This window comes from Chiloscyllium plagiosum, unplaced genomic scaffold (genome assembly GCF_037043375.1).
Source record: "Chiloscyllium plagiosum isolate Xiang-an unplaced genomic scaffold, Cpla_swu_hap1 HiC_scaffold_17, whole genome shotgun sequence".
NCBI lineage: Eukaryota > Metazoa > Chordata > Chondrichthyes > Orectolobiformes > Hemiscylliidae > Chiloscyllium > Chiloscyllium plagiosum.
The window spans coordinates 32744991-32769855 of record NW_028270155.1 but is presented as its reverse complement, the minus strand read 5'-3'; the positions used below and the strand labels follow the sequence as shown (position 1 = coordinate 32769855).

The following is a 24865-nucleotide window of genomic DNA, read 5'->3' as shown; positions in this document are numbered from 1 at the left end:
CAGAACTCTGAAGTGGTTGTGGAGACAGAGGGCATTGAAGTCTTATACAGATAAGTTAGGAAGTTGAGACTGAAAAAAATGGGGCAGATGTTGGATAAGTCGGGTGTTGGAACCCCTTTGCATCGGTTATGCTGGGATGACCCCCAAGTTGAAGAATGGTTCAGAGTCTTGTCAGTATTTTTAAATATAAAATTGGGAAATGAAATTTGGTCGATAGGTGGAACTTGGGACATAGATAAATGTTTAAAAGCCGAGGAGGCAATTTGGGCACGTAATACAGGGACTAAATGGAAAACTTTAATATCTGTGTGGAGAAAGACTGCTGAGAAAATAACGAATAAATATAAACAGACCAGCTGGGAGAATAACACATGTCAAAGAGAGATTAGTGTGCGCGACATTGAGGGAAGCTAAGTCTTGGGAGGTGCTGAAGAGTCATTGTGGGGATTATGATGATAGAGAAAAACAGGAAAAATTGAGAAAGGAGAGACAAAATAAGGAATCAGGGTTGAAATGCCAGGCTGGATATCAACTGGGAATAAAATGGAGGTACCTCCTGACATGTCTGGTCTGCCAATAATGTTTCAAAATAATGACACCTATGACCATCTGTGGTCACAATGTGGATTCCTGACCTCCTCAAGGACACATATTGAGAACTCACTACATGTCCGTCATCCTCCTCCCGAAGTAATTGGCCATAATCAAATGTGCTGCCAGTGTAATGAACAATACAGACATCAGCAATGGTAATGCCAGAGCTAATTGAGCTGCCAAAGATGCGGCAACAGCTCGCAATTCTATTGTCCTCTATGAACTGGCAGGCGCTAAATCGATCACCTGCCTCGAAAACAACAGGAATACTAGACATGGTCACTATGCAGCATTTACAGGGGGACGCCCTGACCCAGAAAAACAAATATGGAAGACTCATTGGTGTTCGCACTCTGCGTCAAAAGGCCTCTGGATCACTCCAGTTGACCAAGTATACCTGATGATTTGTTATTAATGCTTATTGACTGTCTTCATACTGATACTCACCTTGGCAAGGAGGGAAAAAACAAGGAAGTGCAAAGATACTTTCAGCAGCTAACGTCGTCTCTAAAGTTTTTTCATTCACGGATAAAGCACACCTTCGGATCACTGCTTGCCCCTCCACAACCTGATCCAAGGCCCACTCCACTTACCCAATCCCCTGGAAAGTTACCAATTGCCCATACAGTGCCAAGTCACATTCCTGGGAACCTTGCTGAGCACTTCTGATACATGATTGACCCCGGAATGTATCGCACCCATTCTGGCAACCCCTTCTGCTCTCCCAGCCCTATCACCGCCTGCCCCAAGTAGGTGGACACAACGGATTGATTCAGCTTCCTGGTCATGAGCACGAAAGTCAAGAAGCTATCAACTAAAGAAGAGGTCCGTACACTTTTTGTCAGTAGCCTTCCATGGATATTTAAACAATGTAAGCTTTACCTTCTCTTTGGACCATTTTAAGGGATATGAAGATTCACTGATCGAGCTAACCTCAAAAAAGCCAGTTGGCTTTGTTACATCTGGTAGCAGAGTGGAAGTAGAAGCAGCAAAGAATGCATTAAACAGCGTTTGATTTGATCCCGAAAATTCTCAGAGTCTCCGGTTGGAATTTGCAAAGGTGAACACGATGGCCAAAAACTGGCTACAGCTAACCCCACAAATATGCACACTGCCTTGGGAGCACACTTTATTGCACAGGATCCCTGCGACCTTGCAGGAACAGCACTGATCCCTGTACCTTAAGAGGCCTGGGCTCCCTATCCACTGTACACAACAGAACTGACCCCTGCCACTCCATATACTGCGTTCACCCACCCTGCTGCAATTGCTGCACTTCACACTCAGATGCGCTGGTATCCTCCATCTGAAGTATCTCTGCAAAGGTGGAAGTCTTGACCAGTGTTTAACTGCCCTTATTCAAGAATTCAGATTTCGCCGTAGAGTGATGTGCAAGGACAGACTGGATTTTGCTTTCAGGTTGGACTTTACTGAAGGAGATTTTGGTTAACTGGCTTGTTTCCACTCAACTTGGAGGTGGTGGAATGATCACGAAGGACTGTGGATTTAAGAACTTTACTGGTGAACACTTTCCACATGGGAGGATCCTGGGGATCCTATCAAATGCATGGACTAGTAATTCTTGTTGTTATAATCATTCTATGTTGTGTGTCAATAACCTGCTTAAATACTGGCTGTCAGATTCTTATGAATAAGCTGGTAGTGCCTTCTTCAGCCCATTTAGTTATCATGGAATGATAAAAAGAGGGAAAGAGATGTTAAAGGGTTAATCTGTTTGGCTGAGATGTAAGAAATTGGATGTCCTGGGGTGTATTGTCCTGTCTTGCAGGCAGGATGTGACAATCTAATCACACTGTTTTAAGGAATAACCTAATCTCGCTCTGTTTTAAGGACTAACCTGATCGCGCGCTCTGTTTTTGGGTGGCATGTGACTATGCGGGAGTGGCAGAAGATTGTTTTCCGTGCATAACTAACTGTGATGTAAAACCCTGTACAAAGGGAGGACGGATCTGTTCTTCATGGAGCCTCGCTTGACACGCTCTGCAAGCATCACTAAGTGTTAAGTGATCTGCCAAAAGCTTGTACTTAAATAAATTGTGGCTGTTCACAGAAGTTGGCGGATAGCAGTTTCATCAAGCATGTATGAATCTCAAGAAGGGAACCTAACACAGTTGGGTGGATAAGCAATGGGAAATGCAGATTTTGAGGATGGGGTAAGAGGGTGGGTATGGATGGGATACTGTTCAGAGGGTCAGTGTAGACTCGATGAGCTGAATAGCCTGCTTACACACTGTAGTAATTTCAAGGAAGTCTTGTTACAATGTCATATATGAGTTCAATTTAGTTGAATTGTGGCTGATCCACAGAAGAGGTCAAGACTGATGATGGAGAAATAGAATTAGTTGGTTATGTGTAGATTATCCCAAAGGGAGCAGCCCTTAACCCCAACCGCCCCATTTCTGAAGATAAGTGAGGTCAGACTGAATGCATTTCTGTTGGATATTTACGAAGTTGGAGTATCTCAAACAGGTAGTTAGTACCCGTTTGTTATAAATAGCTCATGAAAATTTAACATTTGATAATGTTTGTTACAAAAGCATCACTACAATTCACATAGAGCAACTCCTGAGTATATGCGTCCTTAAGCTAGAGAAGTAACATTTATTTGGAAGTAATTAGTTATCTTGGTGATTTCAACTTTCCTTGGTTTCAGATTATCTACTTCATCGTTAGCTTTGTTTGATCTGTCTCAGTCTATCTTTCTCTCGCTTTTTTGCGCCCGCTGTCATGATTTCACCCTGTTACTTGTTCAGTGATTCAATCTCGTGCTTGACCCTTCCCTTTCCTGGTCCACCTTCCCCTCTGGCTTGATTGGTCTCGTGCTTTTGCTTCTGGTTTCAGATCTGCAGTTAAATCTCCATTGCAGTGGCTCTCTCACTGGCACTTGAACCTGGGTTCTCAGCTCAGAGGTAGGGACTCTACCACTGCACCACATTCTGGTATTACCCAAGCCTGAGTCAGAAGCAGTAATGTGCAAGATGGAGGTTCAAGGTTTGAAATGATCCACTTTTCCCGGTAAAATTTATCTGGCACCAATAATCTGGATGTGCTTTTGAATGAATGTATGCTTGGAGACAATTTGTGAAAAGCCTATGCAAAAGCCTATGTTTGGGTATGGGAGTGCAGTGCAGCAAACATGTTTGCATGTGGACCCAGAACACTCAATAACAGAAAACTGAGTTTATTATTTTGTTTAATATCACACTTTTTAAATTTGATCACCCTCGAACTCTGTGGGAAGCTAGAGAAGTGATTGCTGGGCCTCTTGCTGAGATATTTGTATCATCGATAGTCACAGGTGAGGTGCCGGAAGACTGGAGGTTGGCAAACGTGGTGCCACTGTTTAAGAAGGGTGGTAAGGACAAGCCAGGGAACTATAGACCGGTGAGCCTGACATCGGTGGTGGGCAAGTTGTTGGAGGGAATCCTAAGGGACAGGATGTAAATGTATTTGGAAAGGCAAGGACTGATTAGGGATAGTCAACATGGTTTTGTGCATGGGAAATCATGTCTCACAAACTTGATTGAGTTTGTTGAAGAAGTAACGATGAGGGCAGAGCGGTAGATGTGATCTATATGGATTTCAATAAGGCGTTCGACAAAGTTCCCCATGGAAAATTGATTAGCAAGGTTAGATCTCACGGAATACAGGAAGAACTAGCCATTTGGATACAGAATTGGCTCAAAGGTAGAAGACAGGGTGGTGGTGGTGGAGGGTAGTATTAAAGGGTTTATGGTGATTTCAAAGCAATAATCAATTCCAAGTGAGTTGTTTTTCAGTGATTCCGACAGGATACGCAGATGATCAGAAAGGAAGCATATATTCATGCACCTTCAGTCATCCGTAGATGCCAAGGAAATTACCTGTTAAATGTCCATTACAGTACAGAGCCTTTGAGTAATGCATCCGTTGCCATAGAGTCATACAGCATGGAAATACATCTTTTCTTCCAACCAGTTCTACGTCAACCATGTTCCCAAACTAAACTAGTCCCACCTGCCTGCGCTTGGCTTATCCCTCCCAACCTTTCCTATTCATGAACTTCTCCAAATGTCTTTTAAGTGTTGTAACTGTACCTGCATCCACCACTTCCTCTGGCAGTTCACTCCATACACAAACCACTCTGTATAAGTCAAAAATTTGCCCCGTGTCCTTTTTTAAATTTTTTTTCTTCTCACCTTAAAAATATGTCTCCTAGTTTCAAACTCCTGAACGTTAGAGAAAAGATCCTTGTCATTCACCTTATCTATGCCCTTGATTATTTTATAAACCTCAATAAGGTCACCCCTCAACCTCCAAAGCTCCAGTGGGGGGAAAAAAAAAGTTTTCCAGTCTGTTTTTATACCTGAAACCCTCCCTTTCTGGCAACATCCTAGTAAATCTTTTCTGAGCCCCCTTCTTTTCACAGGGCAAGAAGAACTACATACAGCACTCCAGAAGAGCTCTCACCAACCTCCTGTACAACATCAAAAAGATGCGCACCGCCTATACTCAAAGGTCTTGAGCAAGGGAGGCAAGTATGCCAAACACCTTAGCTACCCTGTCTACCTGTGCAAATTTGAATGAATTATGTACCTGAACTCCTTGGTCTTTTTAAGTTCTACAATACTTAACCAGGGCCGTACCATTAATTGTACAAGTCCTGCCCTTATTTTACCAAAATACAATACCTTGCATTTATCCAAATTAAACTCCATCTGCCACTTCTTAGTGCATTGACCCAATTGATCCAGATCTTTTGGTAATTTTAGATAACCTCCTTCACTATCCACTACATCACCAATTCTGGTGTCACCTGCTGACTTAGTAACCATGTTTCCTATAGTCTCATGTAAATCATGTTTATATAAACGGCAAACAGAAGTTGACCCAGTATTGAACCCTGTGGAACACCGCTGGTCAAAGGCCTCCAGTCCAAAAAAACAATCTGCCTCCTATCATCGAGCCAATTTTGTATTCATTTGACAAGCTCACCTGAATCCCATGTGATCTAACTCTGCTAATTAGTCTACCGTGTGGAACCTTGTCAAAGACTTGATATGTACCGTTCTGTGCCCCCCCCCCCCCGAATCATTTTGGTTACTCCATTAAAACACTCAAATCGAGTTTGTGAGACACGATTTCCCATCGTATAAAACCATGCTGACTATCTGTGTTCATTCCTGCTCTCTCCAAATTTCAGAATCACCTCCAACAATTTACCCACCACTGATATCAGGCACACAGGTCTATTGTTTCCAAGCTTCTCCTAATGGCCTTTATTAAACAATGGTGTTATCCATCCTCCAATACTTCACCCATGTTTATAGATGATACAAATATTTCTGCTCGGGGCACCACAATTTCCTTCCTAACTTCCCTCCATATCCTGGGATATTCCTGATCAGCCCCTAGAGATATTTTGTTTTACTTTTATGCTTTCTAAGACATCCAGCATTTCCTCTTCTGTAATGTGAGCTGTTTTCAAAAGATTAATATTTATTTCTGAGTTCTGTAGCCTCCTTTCTCCACAGTAAAAACTGATGTGAAATATTCATTTAATGTCTCTGCCACCTTCTGATGCTCAACACAGAGGCTACCTCATTGATCTTTAAAGATGTTCTACTCTGTCTAATTGCTGTTTTGTTTTTAACGTATTTGTGCAATCTTTTTGGATTATCTTAACCTTATCTGCGAAGGCAAATTCCTATCCCATCTTTGTTGTCCTGATTTCTTTCTTAAGAATGCCCGTGCGCGCTTTTTATTTTTCAAAGAATTCCGGTGATTCCAGTTGTCTATATCTAATAGATTATTCTATTTATTCTTGACTAGAACCTCAATATCTTTATTCATCCATTGTTACCTAATCTTACCAGCCTTGTCTTTAACTCAAACAGGAATAAAATGCCTCTGAACTTTTGTTATCACACTTTTGGAGGCCTCCCACTTGTCACTCATCCCTTTACTTGTGAACAGTCTATTCCAATGATCTTTTGAAAGTTGTGTTTTATACCCTTAAAATTTGCCTTACTCCAGTTAAGAACTTTAATTTTGGAAGACATCCTTTTTCATAACTATTTTAAAACTAATTGTATTATGACCAATTGTCCCTAAGTGTTCCCCTACTAATATTTCAGTCATTTGCGAAGCCTTATTTCCTAAGAGAAGGTCAGGTTTTGCTCCTTCTCTAGTAGGAACATTTACATGTTGTGAGAGAATTTTCGTGAACACATTTAACAAATTCTTCACCATCCAAACCTTTAACACTGTGGCAGTCCCAGTCAGCGTTTGGAAAATTAAAATCCCCTGCTATTATAGTCTTGTTATTCTTACATATTTTGAGATCTCTCTACATGTTTGCTTCTCAATTTCCATCTGGCTATTTGAGGGCCTATAGTACAATCTCATCAAGGTGATTTATCCCTTTCTTATTTCTAATTTCAACCCATGTATTTTCACTAAATGATCCCTCAGAAATATCTTCTCAAATTACAGTAGTAATATTTTCCTTAATCAAAAATGCCATCCTCCTGACCTGTCCTGTCTGTCTTTCTATCCTTCCTATAATGTCTAAAACATAAAACATTGAGCTGCAAGTCGTATCGTTTCCTCAGCCAAATTTCTGTAATATCTACGACATCCCAGTCCTGTGTTCGCATACATGCCCTGAGTTCATCAACCTTACCAGGAAGACCCCTGTATGGAAATAAATGCAGTTTATTTCTTCAGCGACACTTTGTTCCTTGACTTGCTCTTGTCTGTCTTTTCTAATGAACTTGCTGTTTTCCTGATTCAGAACCATCCTTATCTTTCTATTTTCATTATTACTACCCGACCACCCCTCTCTAAAAATTTACAGGTTCCTGAAATAGAACTAGCAAATATCCTTGCCAGGATAATGGTCCCTTTCCAGTTCAGGTGAAACCCATCTCTTTGAACAGTTCTCTTCTGTCCCAGCAAATATCCCAATAATCCAAGATACTGAATCCCTGCACATTGGCACCACTTCAGTCATTGATTTATCTCTCCTAACCTTTTCCTACTTCCCTCATTAGAACTTGGCACCAGTTTAATCCTATTGAAGTTAAACAGTGTTGCACTCTGGCATAGTGATCTGGCATTTTGTCTTTATTGCTGGTGTCATACACCTTAATGTCATCAACAGAGATTGTTTATTTACTTGCTCATTTGTGATGAAATCCTCTCGTCATATCCTTTTTTTTAAGTGTGTAAAACGAGCAAGTCAGCATTCACTGTGAAATGCATCATTTACAGCACGCTAAGTTCCAAAGTTGCTCGTTGACAGCTTCAGTTCTGCCCAACAATAACAAAGTTTTTTGTGCTAGATTTTTCAGGAGGACATTCAGGATAATTCTGGGTAGGACTGACTCAGTGAAGCTAGCTGTTGGTGAAAAGTTTGAGTTATGCTTGTGAATGGGCACTGAATTGCAGTTTAAGTGTAGCTAAGTGTGAACCCTGTGGCAGGAGGTGATTAACCACATCAGTTGAGACTGTCTATGATTAATGGCCCTGAGATCAAATATCAATGCTAGATTGGCAAAGATGAAGTTTAATGAGATTTGATAATCTACCATGTCATTAACACCTGAGGTCTATTGGATTTGTCTTGATCCCATTTGCTATTTGATGCACATTTTATGTTTTGCCCATGCTTAACTATGTTATTTCTGGGTGTGGGAGACATGCTGGACATATATTACTGTTCTCGTGTTGCAGAGGAAGATATGATTGTTCAACGTTGTGGAATCTTGAGCCTTTATTCTCTTAATCTCCCTTGATCTCCATTTTTATCTGCTTAAATAATAGGTTACTGATCCCTAACCAAATGTAACGATTATTTGATTATCTCATCTGTGAACATAACATACGTTTGTTGGTTTGGGATCATAACATTAGAAGTGACAGAATACTGTTCACCTTTGTCTGCCTATGATCCATAACACAAATATGCCAAATCCTTATCTGAGAGTTATTCTGCACTGGTGCCATACTTCCATTCTATAGGAAAATCACCCTTCAGTGATATATGGACAGACTCATTGGTGCTTGAGAGCTTAGTTTAACCCTCCGCATGGGGAAGACAGATGTGGTCCAGAAGGATTCCATTGTGATACTGACTGTGATTTTGAGACCATTACATATCTAAGTTTCAAATTGTCAGCGATCTTTCACTTGGTGCTAAAGCAAGCACACTTATTGCAAAATGCGGCTCTTTTTTTCCAAGCTGAATAAGTGTAGGTGGAATAAGCAACCTGATTTTACAACACCAAAATGTGAATTTACCAGTCTTACTCACTGCACACCTACAGTTGTACAAGAAATGCAACAAATGCTCATTAGGAGAAAAGGCCAAACAGTTTCCACCTTTTGTCTCAGCATCTGTTGGCAGGATAAAATCACAAACTTTAAGGCAATTCATTAACACAAGGTGATACCTATTGGAACTATCTATGTTTATCCATCTGCATGCATCAGATGGATGAAAGCTGTATGCTCAAAGCCCATTAAGGCATGACCTTCTGAATGTTCTTAACTCCCATGCAAGGTTCTTTGTAAATTAGAGGACTGTGATGAAGAAAACTGGGAAACAATCACTGCTTTCTGTGAACTCCAGACGTTGACTGATGAAGAAGAATTGGAAAAGGAGAAACTCATGGCTACAGGGAGAGCTCAGAAATCTGAAGTAGATGAATACAATATTTTCTCAGCCCACTGACTTGAGTAACAGCAAATGGAGCAAAGACTGGCATGCTATGTAATTTTGAAAGATTAAATTGTACTATCTGGACATTAATGTAACGTTAAAGGGTTAAACTGTATTGTCTTTGGGTGGGGGTAACATTCATGCAAGAATGTGGATGACTCAAACTTCATTGTGTAGCCATTTACCACCACCACTCCTGCTATTATCAAATTGAACTCTCATTCCCTTCCATTCAGAAATGCTTTCATAGCCATCCCCTGAAGCTAGGACAGATCGCACCTACATTGTCTTGAAGAAACACTGAGTCAGGAAACCGTCTGCATAACAATTAGGGCATTTACGTTATCTCTCAGAATGATCTCATCCCTACCATTGTACCTGGGGGTAACGTGGTTATGGGTTTGGGGGGAAGGTGAGTGTCCAGACTATCTGAGAGCATTACTAACTGATCTGTATAAATGGGATGTGTTTTCTTTGTTCGGGTCCCTTTTGACTCGACTTGGCACACCTGCAAGGAGGGTCAAAGGGGATCACCCAGCTTGTACAGTCTTTAATAAACTTTAACTGTTTGCAGAAGTTGGTGTGTGCAAGTTGCATTTCTTCTATGAAACCTTGGAAAAAGGACCTAACAGCTGAAATGGGGTTTCTCAGTTGCACCAAGTTGACCACCAGTGTTCATGAGAAGTAAAGCTGTCAGTAAATCCAAGGGTTCATCAATTTACAAATGTCTGGCTTATAAACACAGTGCCATTCATGGTTGTAATTTTGAACACCCAATGTATGAATATTTCCTGTGCTTAGGAACAGCTACTTTACATTGCCTTCTATGGATATGAATTAACTTGCAAATGGACTCTAGAACTGAATCCATTCGCTGCCTGTATCTTTGGTCAGCATGACTGTATGTTTCCTATAACGCGGCCCACATTGTTTCCAAGTAGCCACTGTCCATTTTGTTTTGTTAAGCTTGTTGTCAGAGTTAAATTATGTACATTTTATCAAACACTTGTTTGGAAAACCATATGCACAACATCAACCACATTTATTTTAATCAACCCTACTAATATCATCAAAGAATATACTGTAATCAAGTTAGTAAAATACCAGAACAAATTCGTTGTTTTTGAAAATTTTTTAAAATCATCAAGGTGATCAAATCAATACCAGTAATGAGAGATTTTGGTATTTTGACTACGTTGAACCTCCTTCTGCAATGATATTTCTCTGTGACAACTGTGTACTAGCAGCATTAGCAAAAATCAGTGAAGACATCAAGGTAATTTAAATAAAGTGTGAACTATCAGAAAACATGTACTGCATAATATGAGGCAATTTACTGTTCCAGGATACATATTTGAAGCAATTGTGTTCACCATATTCACTTGTATATGAGAGATTTTGTTTTCAATCTGCTTAGATCGTTCTCCCTGGTGGTTGGCAAGGGTAGTGGTTTTCAGAAAAATGGCTGTTGTCTAACTTAAAATGGTGTGTATGTGGTATTATAAGTGTGAATCGTATTGCTGCAAAAGCAATTAGAAGAATATAACAATTCTGTAAATGAGCATTCCAACTGCTGCTTATCTGTTAATAATTTTCAAACATGATTTTATCCAAAAATAAGCGTAGGGTTTATAAACGTGCCTAAGTATGGGTTCTTGACTTCTGACTCTGTTCTTGGGTTATGGCACATGAGATGCATTATTTTGTACTTGAAGTTGCTTAATGTGGAGCTTTGAATTCAACGGACTTCAACTTTTGTAGTCATCATCAATTGTCCTTCCATTTGAGTGTGATGTTTGTTCAAAGTCACTTGTTCTGCTGTCAAATTTAACTTGACTGAACTGGCTAATTCTTGACCTACAGATCATCTTGCATTTGGGCAAGACTTCTGGAAGATAGCGGAATCCAGAGTAAGATTTTTTTTTTCCTTTCTCTGATGCTTTCCCTTATTGAGGTGATTTGCCTTGCAGGTTGATGGATAAATTGCTGCTATTTTGTACAGTTGCTGGCAAGCTCCCCCTACTAAGTGTTGATGACACTTTGAAGTTCAGCAGCTTTATTGTGGTTTTCTTTGTCCTCCCTGGAATGATAGCCATTAGAAAGTGGAGAAAACAAAACTTGGTAGGGAAGATTCTTCAAAGACTAGGACACAGTAGCTGTTCGATTACATTGAGTTACCTGAATGCTTGTGCAGCTGGCTTCAAGGAAGCAAGAATGTTATTAATAAATTAAAATATAAATAAATTGCTGTTTCATTTGGAGCAAATGCTTTGTACCATGGGTGTTGAGAGCGGGTAAAAATATAGTTCGATCTCCTGTACTTGCCTAAAAATGATGCTGTAGGGAAGGGAGGAGTGTAGTAGGGATGACTGGGGAGTTGCAAATATCTTGTACAGCAAACAATTCCTTTTGGGATGCTGAGAAGAGAAGGCATATGCATTTGATATTGGAATCATGCTGGAAATGGGAGGATAATCTGTTAAATTCAGATTGGTGGGTTGGAAGGTTTAAGTTTCTCTAGTATCATCCTTTTTGGAGTGAGAGTCAGGGATGAGGAGAAGTTGCTAAAATGAATAGTATTCCACATTTTAAGATCTAGTTATGTTTTTATTTCTTGAGAATTGTTGTCAGCATTTATTGCTCATCCCTAGTTGCCTTGAGAAGATAGTGGTGCTGAGCCTTGAATTTTTGTAGTCCATATGCTGTAGGTAGATTTGAAATCCCGTCAGGGAGGGAATTCCAGGATTTTGACTCTATGACAGTGAAGGAATAGCAATATATTTCCAAATCAGGATGATTAGTGGCTTGGAAGGGGTACTTGTGTGTGGTGGTGTTCTCATGTTTCAAAAGGGGTTAAACCGAAATGGTTCTTTTTCCTTTGCTTGTTTTTACTTCAATCTCCTGGGGCATTTCTGTTGTGGAGAGGAGGGTATGCTCACATTCCAGTGCAGAAATGCTGATTCTCAGTGGCGTAAATTGAAACTTGCATTCAGTTTAATGACCTCCAGTCATATGTTGAGGTGCTGCATTTTATACACTAGAAACACTACATGTCAGTTATAATGTTCTTGTGGCACCAGCCTACTTTTATAGTTTATTTTTAAAAACCCATGGAAGAAAGGATGTTGTATCCAGCAAAGATAAATATACTCTGCACTTCGCAAAATGACCAAAAGCAAAAATAGCTTCGAAAAGCAGACAGATGACCTATTGTTATTTGAAATAAAAATTGCCATCTTTTCCAATCTGCAGTCTGATTAACTAATTTGTTTTAAATTCACTAAGAATCTTCCCTGACAGTGGTCGCTGTGAGTACTCTGAATGTGTTGAAAGATCCTTCATTGGGATCTTTGTGATAATATTGCAGTCAAGGGTTTAAAAAGATTATGCAGTTCTGGATGAAGGTTTGTTTGCTGAGCTGGAAGGCCTGGTTGATGTTGATGGCCAAGGTAACACTGACTACACTATTAGAAGAACCAAAGAAGCATACCCCAAACACTACCAACTTCATCAGCAAGGACAATATCGCTAAACTAGTGGGACCTATACCTTACCATCCACTTGGCCTTCAACAACAAAACCTATAGACAAACCAATGGAACACCCATGGGATCTCCTATATCAAGGTTCTTAGCAGAGGCAGTAATGCAGAGACTCGAACAAACAACTGTGCCAACCATCCAGGCCAAACTTTGGGTCCGCTACATGAATGACACCTTTGTCATCGCTAAACGAAACAAATTGGAAGAAACCTTCAAGACCATCAATAATATCCTTACTGGCATAAAATTCACTAAAGAGAGGAGGAAAACAACAAAAAACCACCATTCCTCGATGTCGCAGTAGAGTGAACAGCCAATAGGGAACTTCAAACCAGCATCTGCAGGAAAACAACACCTACAGACCAAATGCTGAAATACAGAAGCAATCATCCCAACACCCACAAACGAATCTGCATTAGAACATTATTTCAATGAGCCATCACATGCTGCAACGCAGAGGAACTACGCAGAGTAGAGGAAAATCATCTATACAGTCTATTCGAAAAGAACGGGTACCCAATAAACAGTCCACCAATTTCTCAGCAACAAACTCAACAAGCAGACAAAACACTTCCAGAAACCTAGCCACTCTCTCCTACATCAAAGACTTCAGAAATGACTGCCAGACGACTCAGACCCCTTGGCATCATGGTAGTCCACCAACACACCAAACAGCAGCTAATGAATTTGAAAGACCCTATACAGACAACAAGTAAAATGGATGTCAGTTACAAAATACCTTGCAAGAACTGTAACAAATACTACATTGGATAAACAGGCAGAAAACTAGCTACCAGGGCACATGAACATCAACTAGCCACAAAAAAGACATGACCCACTCTCACTAGTATCCTTGCATACAGATGAGGAAGGACACCACTTCGACTGGGACAACACATCCATCCTCGGACAAGCCAAACACAGACATGCATGAGAATTCCTAGAAGCATGGCATTCCAACCGGAACACGCTCAGCAAACACATTGACTTGGATTCCATTTTCCACTCCCTGAGTAAAAGAACAGGAAATGATATCACCGGAAATGACATCGGCACATGAAATGATGTCACCAACCCAAGGGAACCTAAACAAATAGGTAGAAAGTGGGCCATACCACTAGTGCTTCATCCGGAGGCTTACTGATGATGTTACTTAGTATGGTGACGAAACGCCTGAAAATGAACCTTTCAGCTCAGTGAGCAAGCCTACGCCCAGAATCTCAATTTCAGCTACAAATCTTCTCAAACCTCATAGATTATGCAGTTTTGAAACATTAAAGACCAGCAAAATACTGCAAATGCTGGAGATCTAAGATAAAAATAGAAAATACTGGAAAATCTCAACAGGTCCGATAGCACCTGTGGACAGAAAAACAGACAAGCAGTTTTATTGTTCAGAGTCCAATATAACTCTGGCGTTGAAGGGGCTGCAAAATGCTTTTTCAGCTGTTGACAAAGGGGTGAAAGGAGCAAGTGGAGCAGATGGTGAGGGTGCTCAGAACGAAAGGCAAAGGATGGTAATAGAGGAGAGACACATCTTATCTTTTTGAAGTTTGTATTCAGCCTCCCAAGTATGTTAAATGCCTTAATATAGAACAACCTCGTTTATCTGAAAGTTAATTATCCGATTTTTCAGATTATCTGAACAAGTTCTCAAGGTACTGTAAGACTGTTGTCAGTTTTCTGAACTGTTGTCAGTTATCCGAACAAAATACTCCTCGTCTCTTTCAGATAATCGAGGTTGTCTTGTACTGGTTTAATACTTATCAGATTGTGGATATTTCTCGTTGTTACAAGTTATTTCTTGGAGGAATTTTTGCTTTTTTCTCCAGTTTACTTTAATGATCTCTGGTTAGATTATCTTGCTATAATTAAAAGCAATATTTGATATTCATTCTATAAATCATTTCAAGTCTCATGTATTTTGATGTGATCTCACTTAACCATTTTTTTCAAGGCTTTAACTATTATTATACCACAGGTTGTTCACCTTGCATGTCACATATTCCATGTTGCTTTTGACTTCGATGCTTGTACTTTTCTCCTGTAGCATAACCACAGCTGTTGCCAGTAATCAAAGTGCACCTTTAAAGAAGCTGAAGATCAAACCAAATTATTTCCCGAACTGTGGACAGGGGTGAAATACCAGCATCAAGGCAAATGGAACCAGCTCATGGATTTAAGGTGGATGGAATATTCCAATTAGCCCACAGGCAAAATTGGGAGTAGAAACAAATTGTGCTAGTCCTATAGTAGGACAATTTTGAACTGCTTTATTGAATTTAAAAAAAGGAACAAGTTTCAAATCATGTCCTTCTGCATATTCTGTTCGAATTGCTATTTGGTGAGCACTTTCTGCAAAGTATATGCTTGCGGATATTTTTGAATGAACAGAAGATTAGACTTTGCCGTGATGCTATTTACAGCTGGAGCAGTATCCAATTTTCCTGAAAGAGTTGTCATTTAAGTGAGGTACCAAAAGATTATTCAAGTCCTGTGGAACTTCATCCAGCTCAAGTAAGGGTAAATAAATTGCACTTGAAAATCACAGGCAAAATGTTGTAACAGTTAAGTCTTCAATTTCATTTAGACAATGATGTAGTAGTATTTCCCTACTAAATTTTGCAATAAATAGGGTCAGTTAGATGGCATTAGTCGTATAGTTCTCAATGAACTTGAGATAAGGTGGCTGATGCCGTTGCTGAGTTCATAGATTAAAATTGATTGTAATTGCCTGATTTAAGATATGTATGGTACATTATAGTGCGTTTTGGAAATAATCAGGAGTTGATCTAAGCTTCTGCATAAAAGTCCTGATTCACAGATGTGGAAATAGTGATGAAAGATGTATGGGTTTTGAGTTACATATGTTTAAGTTGGACATTATCTCTGCTGCACCCTATCAATAATACTAAGTTTCTCATATAATTTCAGAGCGCTGACATCAAAACTCGTGCAGGCCTCTGTTGGAATAAATACATGCCGTGGTGGAGCAGTATGGAATCGGTAAGCACTGCTGTGAATTCTGTTCTTGTCCAACTATTGATGCCTGCAATTTTACCACAGTATATAGAATGAAATTGATAATCAGCTTTGAAAAGCCTTTATAATTTGTTGCAAAAATATCAGTTTTAAAATTCCAGTAATAGTCTTGAAATGATGAAGGTTATTTGTTTACCCAAAGTGATCCAACCCCACAAGTTCCTGCAAATAATTTGGTGGATCTCTGAATTCTGTTTGGCATTGGTAGCTTCTCGTGCTAAGCATTTAATGAGTATTTCCCTTTAACCTATGTGGACTTTTAACATTGCATTCTGCAAATGTCTGTTTTAAATATCAAGTTGAGATTCCCATGAAAGAGCTGAACAACTCCTCTCGCCCCAGCCCTCTTAAAAAAAAACGGTAGATTAGATTAGATTAGATTACTTACGGTGTAGAAACAGGCCCTTCGGCCCAACAAGTCCACACCGCCCCGCCGAAGTGCAACCCACCCACACATTTACCCCTTAGCTAACACTATGGGCAATTTAGCATGGCCAATTCACCTGACCTGCACATCTTTGGATTGTGGGAGGAAACCGGAGCAGGTTTAATGAAAAATCTGGCGGTTGATGTTACTTAAGTGAATTGAATGTACCTGATCATTATAGCTTAGTTGAATGGAGAGAAGCCACTGCTAAATGTAGGAAATTAGCAAGTCGTATAGTCTCTGTTGGAGCGAGGAGAACCCTGATTTACTTTTGAGAGCAGCACACGTGCTCTCGAGATTCACATCTTGGATGACTTGTTTCAATTCCAGTTCAATTGAGTTCTGAGGTGATTGAGTCACCTACCCTCGACCTTGACTTCATGTGGGGCTGATAGTCTTCAAGGGGTAAGTAGATGATCTGTTTGAAAGTTTGCATGCTCCCTTTGTCTCGACTATCATGACTTTTTTTTTAAAAAAAAATCGTTTGAGGTGTGAGCCCCATTTGCTCAACCATCATTTATTACCCAGCTCTCCTTGTCCTGGAGAAAGTCCTAGTGAGCTATTTGAACCACAATAGTCCTTGGGGTTTTGCCAGACTGGGTTCTTTTTTTTTTTCTGAGATTCTTACACACTTAATGCAACTGCAAACTCCAACTTCTGTGAACAATGAAAATTTTATTACGCACAGTACAGTACAAGCTTTCTGGAGAAACTCCATGGCTTGCGAAGCCATGTCAAGGGATCTCTAAACAAAGGGAACCGTCTGTCCTTTATACAAAAACTTTACATCACAGTCAGTGATGCCCACAAGACAAACCCCCACTCACTTCCCCACAGTCGTTGTCCCTCAAGACACAATGCAGTGACCACATCATTTCCAGAAACAATATAGTGTAAATCATCCCTTATTGGTCAAATCTGTTGTAAATCTTTTTTTTAACTATAGGGAATATTAAAATCCCAACTGCAATGTTCTTATTGATTTTGAATAGGAGATGATGACAATGTAAAGTATCTCTGAATAATAGGAGATGGCCATGTAAATGGCTCTGAATGGTAAAAGATGGGAATGTAAATTCCTTAGATTCTACCTGTAAGACAGAGACATCCCACCATAGCCCCAGGATATCCAATTTCCTTCAGGTCAGCAGAGCAAATGAACCGTTTAATATCTCACACCCACAGTGCTGTTAAGAGGAAAGTTCCTGTATTTTTACCCAGTGAAAATAAAGGAACAGTGATGTACTTGCAAGTCAGGATGTTCAGTTGCTTGAAGGGGAACATTTCATTTACATCTTTTGATAAAGAACAGTACCATATTTGAAAAATAACAATTTGAGGTGAAGCATTTATTGAAGACTCCTCAGCTTCACTTGAATTGATAAACGTTTTTGTTGTCAAGCTGCTCCTCATAGCCTGGTTTCTTGGACAATAGCAATATTGATAGACCTGTTCTGCATAAGTTGACATCATAAAATCTTCAGTTGTAGGGTGTTCTGAAATTATATTTTGAAGAAAAATAAAAGACCAAGGCAGGCATTGTGTTTGCATGCTTGAATATCATTTTTAGTTTTGTCACCTGTGTAATGTTCCATAATATAGAAAGAGACCAATGCATTAATGACACCCTTAATTTAATATTAACCTTCATTATTTCAGACTTTTTTTTGACAGTTTGAAAAATAAATTACCATTACTTTTCTGAAAGGTCTCAAGGCGATTAAATAACCTGGACCAGATGGACTACACCCCAGAGTTGGTATGAGAAGACTGTAGAGGCATTGGTGGTGATCTTTCAGGAATCACTGGGGTCAGGGAGGGGCTCAGAACAGAGAGTTAATGTATTTTATTAAATAGAATATGGGCTTCGACTATTTTCAAAGTAGGGAAAAGCTTTGGAAATCTGATGCATAAAGGGATTTGGAAGTCCCAGTTCAGCATTCTCTTAAGGTTAACATAAAAATTCAGTTGGCAGTTAGAAGGCAAATGCGATGTGAGTGTTCATTTCAAGAGAGCTAGAATACAAGAGCAGAAGTGTATGACTGAGGCTGTATAAAGCTCAGGTCAGATCACATTTGGAATATTGAGAGCAGTTTTGGGCCCCAAGTCTAAGGAAGGATGTCCAAGTATTGGAGGGGATCCAAAGGAGCTTTACAAGAATGATCCTGGTGGTGAAGGGGGTTGTCGTACGTGGAGCAGTTGAGTTCTTGGTCAAACTGAATAGAGTTTAGAAGGATATGTCGGTGGGTGGGGGGGGGAAGGGATCTGGTTGAAACTTACAGGATACTGAGGGACCTGGATACCGTGTAATGTGAACACGTTGTTTTTGCTAGTGTGAAAGACTAGGACCCGAGCGCACAGCCTCATTGAAGGCCCAACTGTTTAGAACTGAAGTGAGGAAGAATTTCTTCAGCCAGAGGGTGGTGAATCTGTGGAACTCATTGCTGAACGCTATGGGTAACTTAGCATGGCCACCTAACTTGCATATCTTTGGACTGTTGGAAGAAACCGGAGCAATGGGTGGAAACCCACCCAGACACTGAGGGAGCGTGCAAACTCCATGCAGACAGTTGCCCGAGGAGTTGAGCCCGAGTCCCTAATGCTGTGAGGCAGCAGTGCTAACTATTGTGCCACCCTTTGTTTGAAGTTCATCAGTCATAGCAAGCTACAAGAGTAAACAATACATTTCTTCAGTTGTATGGCAACTTGGTAAGACCTTGCATAGAATATTGCATGCAGATTTAGTTCCCTTGCATAAGGAAAAGTATACTTGACACAGCAGAAATCCAACTGTAGTTCACCAAACTAAATCCTGGGATGTTGATACAATAAGCTTCAATCTGCAATTTGAGAGTGAGAGGGTACAGTCGGAAGTGACAGTTACTTCTGTTGAATAAAGGGAACTATGGAGCTGTGAGGGAGGAACTGGCCAAAGTTCAATGGTGCAATACCTTAGCAGGGATGACCGTGGAGGAACAATGGCGGATATTTCTGTGTATAATGCAGAAGTTGCAGGATCAGTTCATTCCTAAAAGGAAGAAAGATCCCAGGAGGAGGCATGGGTGGCCGTGGCTGACGAGGGAAGTAAAGAAACATATAAAGTTAAAAGAGAAAAAGTATAACATAGCTAAGATAAGTGGGAAAACTGAGGACTGGGAAGCTTTTAAAGAGCAACAGAGGATTACTAAGAAGGAAATACGCAGAGGAAAAATGAGGTACGAAGGTAAACTGGCCAAGAATATTAAGGAGGATAGTAAAAGCTTTTTTAGGTATGTGCAAGGCAAAAAAATGGTTAGGACAAAAATTGGGCCCTTGAAGACAGAAACAGGGGAATATATTACTAGGAACAAAGAAATGGCAGAGGAATTAAATGGGTACTTCAAATCTGTGTTCACTGGGGAAGACACAAGCAATCTCCTTGAGGTAACAGTGGCTGAAGGACCTGAACTGAAGGGAATTTATATTTGCCAGGATTTGGTGTTGGAGAGACTGTTAGGTCTGAAGGTTGATAAGTCTCCGGGACCTGATGGTCTGCATCCCAGGGTACTGAAGGAGGTGGCTCGGGAAATCATGGATGCGTTGGTGATTATTTTCCAGAGTTCAATAGATTCGGGGTCGGTTCCTGAGGATTGGAGGGTGGCTAATGTTATATCACCTTTTAAGAAAGGTGGGCGAGAGAAAGCAGGAGATTATAGACCAGTTAGTCTGACCTCAGTGGTGGGAAAGATGCTGGAGTCTATTATAAAGGATGAAATTACTGCACATCTGGATAGTAGTAACAGGATAGGACAGAGTCAGCATGGATTTATGAAGGGGAAATCATGCTTGACTAATCTTCTTGAATTTTTTGGGGATGTAACTCTGAAGTTGGACGAGGGAGATCCAGTAGATGTAGTGTACCTGGACTTTCAGAAAGGTTTTGATAAAGTCCCACACAGGAGGTTAGTGAGTAAAATTAGGGCACATGGTATTGGGGGCAAAGTACTAGATTGGATTGAGAATTGGTTGGCTAATAGGAAACAAAGGGTAGTGATAAACTGCTCCATTTCGGAATGGCAGGCAGTGACCAGTGGGGTACCGCAGGGATCCGTGCTGGGACTGCACCTTTTTACAATATATGTTAATGATGTAAAAGATGGTATCAGCAATAACATTAGCAAATTTGCTGATGATACAAAGCTGGGTGGCAGGGTGAAATGTGATGAGGATGTTAGGAGGTTACAGGGTGACCTGGACAAGTTAAGTGAGTGGGCAGATGCAGTTTAATGTGGATAAATGTATGGTTATCCACTTTGGTGGCAAGAACAGGAAGGCAGACTACTACCTCAATGGAATCAATTTATGTAAAGGGGCAGTACAGAGAGATCTGGGTGTTCTTGTACACCAGTCAATGAAGGCAAGCATGCAGGTACAGCAGGTAGTGAAGAAGGCTAATAGCATGCTGGCCTTCATAACAAGAGGAATTGAGTATAGAAGCAAAGAGGTGCTTCTGCAGCTGTACAGGGCCCTGGTGAGACCACACCTGGAGTACTGTGTGCAGTTCTGGTCTCCAAATTTGAGAAAAGACATTCTGGCTCTTAAGGGAGTGCAGCGTAGGTTCACGAGGTCAATTCCTGGAATGGCAGGATTACCTTACACTGAAAGACTGAAGAGACTGGGCTTGTATACCCTTGAATTTCGAAGATTGAGAGGGGATCGGATTGAGACGTATAAGATTATGAAAGGATTGGACACTCTGGCAGTAGGAAACATATTTCCACTGATGGGTGAGTGCCGAACCAGAGGACACAACTTAAAAATACGGGGTAGACCATTTAGGACAGGGATAAGGAGAAACTTCTTCACCCAGAGAGTGGTGGCTGTGTGGAATGCTCTGCCCTAGAGGGCAGTGGAGGCCCACTCTCTGGATTCATTTAAGAAAGAGTTGGATAGAGCTCTCAAAGATAGTGGAATCAAGGGTTATGAAGATAAGGCAGGAACAGGATACTGATTAGGAATGAAGAGCCATGATTATATTGAATGGCGGTGCAGGCTCGAAGGGCTGAATGGCCTACTCCTGCACCTATTGTCTATTGTCTATTGTACTTGGAGGAGAGATGGCTAGATTTCGAGATACTAATGGTCTTATGGGATGAGGGATTGCATGGGAAAATACGAGAGGTGATTTGTTGTGACTGAGAATGGTGGAGCAGACGTGAGAGGCTGAATGGCCTACCATAGTTCTTCTGTAACGCGATGGTTGCATTCTTGTGCAACCTCACATTATAGAAAAATTGCACTTTAGAAACAGCGCTTAAAGTGTTGACGATGAAATTGCTTTATAGCCAATACACATTTTAAAAGTTCACTCTTGAGAAACAGTGTCCCCAATTCGTTAATTGTCTTACAGCGAATTTGTGTTAAAGAAATGTGTTATAGCATAGCGACCTGTAGTTTAATTCCTATGTTCTGATCCTTGTCACATTTCCCAAACTCCTAATTTTCCGACTAAACTCTGCTTCCTTCTGTATTGCAACCAGAATTCAAGTATTACTAAAGCAAGTGCACCATTATCAAATATGATTGTCCACTGTTACTGGCACTGTATGTTAGAGTAGTTCTTGTTTTTTTGTGTTTGTGTAACATTTTACATTCTTAGTGTTTTCCTATTCAGTATGAAATTTTGACCATTTGGGTACTAGACGTGTGCCTATCTGTTGATTTCAAAAGCTGCTATTTTTGTAATAGTGATAAAGAATTCTAGCAAATATTGCTTTTGCCAATTCTTTTGTTGTAGCTGCTTCATACATCTGGTTAGCAAAATGCTCCTCCCAAAGCTATACTAGTTGGTGCTTGTGGACTGCTTCAACAAAATAAAATCACTTTATCTAGGGTAATTAGGGTTGGACAATAAATGCTGGTCCATATCCCTTGACAAAATAAAATAAACAAAAAGATCTTTTGAAAGTATCCATTTAGTTGTACAAAACGTGGGAATGAAGAGATGGTAGATGCATTAAACAAATATGTATTTATTTTCTTGGTAGAGGACACAAGAACTGTGCAAAAATGGTAGAAAATCATGAGGTAAAATGGTGGGAGGAACTTGACGACAGTCATTATCACCAGAGGCAAAATAAATTAGGATTGCTGATGCTCCCTAAACCTAATGGGCTGCATCCTAGAATCATGACATGGTACTTGATGGGTTGCTTGTAATTGTCCAAATTCTAAATTCTGGAAAGGTCTCATTTAGGTTTGAAAACTGTAAAGGTAACACCTCTGTTCAAGAAATGAGGGTGACAAAGCAGGCAGTCTTAGAAAAATTAGGCTAACATCTGTCAGTGGTCATTTGGGATACAACAAATAGGATGGATAATGGGAAGCCAGTTAATGGAGAGAATTTGGATTTCTGAAAGAAATGCCACATAAAAGGTTACAGTGGAAACTGAGAGCTGATAGCATCGGGGGATGATTTATTAACATTGATTGAAAAAAAATACTGAACTAAGAGGAAATAGAGAGTTGGGATAAATGGGTCACTTTATTGGAAGCGTATGAAGTGTATGGGTATATATATATGTGTGTGTGTATATTGAGAAATCCTGATGCAACTGTAAGGGATATTGGTTAGACTACACATAGAGTGCACCCAGAGTTTAATTTTGGTCACCTTACTTTGAATTCATGCTTAACAACTAAAATTATCTGCAGCATTTTGTTCTTTGAATTTAATTTAGCTGATTTAAAATGAATATTTCTGAAAGTATGATAGATCAGGGCAATTCAGAAAGAAAAATTTGCAGAGGTGGTTGTGTTGGGAATAATTTTGGGAAGGATGGGAGACTGAAAAATGGAAGAAAAATGCAGATAAGTAATCTTTAATTATCATCTCCCAGTATTGTGGTGGATAAATGGTGATTCAAAGTGCTTCATATTTTTAAATGAACAAATCTGCAGTTCCTGCTTTAGTGCTAGTATGTCAATTTAGGGGTGCGCACTTTGCTGTAATCAGGGACTAACATGAAATAAATTTCAGGAGCTTTTTTAATTTTAAGAAGTATTGAAGAAATTGCATTTGTATTGAACCACTTGTGATCTCTGAATGTTCCAACTTGTGTAACAATTAATATTTGAAGTATAGTATTATAATGTAGAAAATCTGCCAAATTGTATGGAGCACAGTCATTCCATTCTAATAACAGTGAGATAAACACAATTTTATATGACATTTTAATATATTAAAATCAATTTTACTTAATGGGTACACTTGTCATCTGAAGTAGTTGTTATATAAAGTAAATGCAGTGCTTGCTAATTTTACCTTTTTTTAAGCTGGTGTGAAAGCAAACTCGCCAAAGAGCCTTCCGGTTTTCTTCTGATCTATTTAAACCAAAAGCTTATAAACCAATTGACAGAATCGTTTAATTGCTGACTGAAAAGCTATTTTATATTAAGACAATGATGTTTGAATATGATAACCTGATTCCAGGAATGCCAAGCATGAGTTGTAATGGGGAAATTTCATTGTCTCTATGGTCAGCGATATTGACCTGAATCTTCTGGAGTCTGTTGAAATCCCTATTTCTGACCCAAATCAAATGAAAAGATGCCAACAGACTTTTCGAGGAGTTTTTTTGGTAGAACCTCTGAGACTGGACCCCTCATAGCTGGCAACAGTGGAATGGACCTTTGTAGAAACCACATCATCTTTTTATTGTAACAAGTGTTATAGTCCATGTTTCAAGGTTGCAAAGTCACTTTGTTAGCTACTGAAAGAAGCTAAGTGTGTAAAGTTAGTGAGGGGATAGGGTGGCAAATGGGGAGAGGGGGAGTTTTATTAGCCAATGACCTAGTGTCCAAAACCCTATCAGAAGTTTTTAATTCTTATGTGTTACTGTATCATCATTGGGTCAGGACATCTCAGAAGTCAAGTTAAGCATCTTCTAAGAACTATTCTGGGACTGGAAGATCTGGGCCAATACTTAAGCAAATTGTCTCAGAACAGCTGCACATAAACAATATTATAGTTTATTGCTGATCTAAACACTTCCTAACATTTCTAGGTTTAAATCTTTAGTGATGCATGCTTTTTGCTCTCCCAATTCAACTGCATCTATGCCAGTTTCATTAAAACTTACATGTTTGCAGTTTTTATTGCATTAACAGCTATTGAATGTATGGAACATGTGTGGTTGATACCATACTATGTAGATGTGAGCAATATTGTTTTTTGCAGGATTTAACTCAAAGGGAGAAGCCAATTTTCCAACTTGTCAACTTGTTTTGAAAATGTAACACAGGGCCAGAAAACAACATTCCCACCTGATATCATGACTGTAATTGAGAACTTATTAGGTACAATGGTTACAAATGCCCACACTATTTTTGATCTGCAATCTTTTGTATCTGTCTTCCATGTTGCTGTGCTGTCTTGACAGCAGTACTCATGAAACTCCCTGAAAGAGAACTGGAAAAGAAAATTTAACAGGATTTTTTATTTTGTTTCAAGACAGCATCTTCAAATTGACTAACAGTAAATAGGGTACTCTAGTT

General features: G+C 39.8%; 1 protein-coding gene and 1 long non-coding RNA gene across 5 annotated transcripts in view; one reads left to right on the top strand and one right to left on the bottom strand.

The window, feature by feature from the left end:
- ankrd11 (ankyrin repeat domain 11) overlaps positions 1-24865 on the top strand; it is a 192268-nt gene that overhangs the window by 11412 nt on the left and 155991 nt on the right. For all 4 annotated transcript variants that reach the window (XR_015759940.1, XM_087995805.1, XM_087995804.1 and 1 more), the window contains exon 2: positions 15796-15867. The gene's annotated coding sequence lies outside the window, so the exon portion shown is untranslated. The remainder of the gene's footprint in view (positions 1-15795; positions 15868-24865) is intronic.
- LOC122558332 (uncharacterized) overlaps positions 17690-24865 on the bottom strand; it is a 47360-nt gene continuing 40184 nt past the window's right edge. Inside the window, exon 3 of the long non-coding RNA XR_015759867.1 lies at positions 17690-17826. This is a non-coding gene — a long non-coding RNA (uncharacterized LOC122558332). The remainder of the gene's footprint in view (positions 17827-24865) is intronic.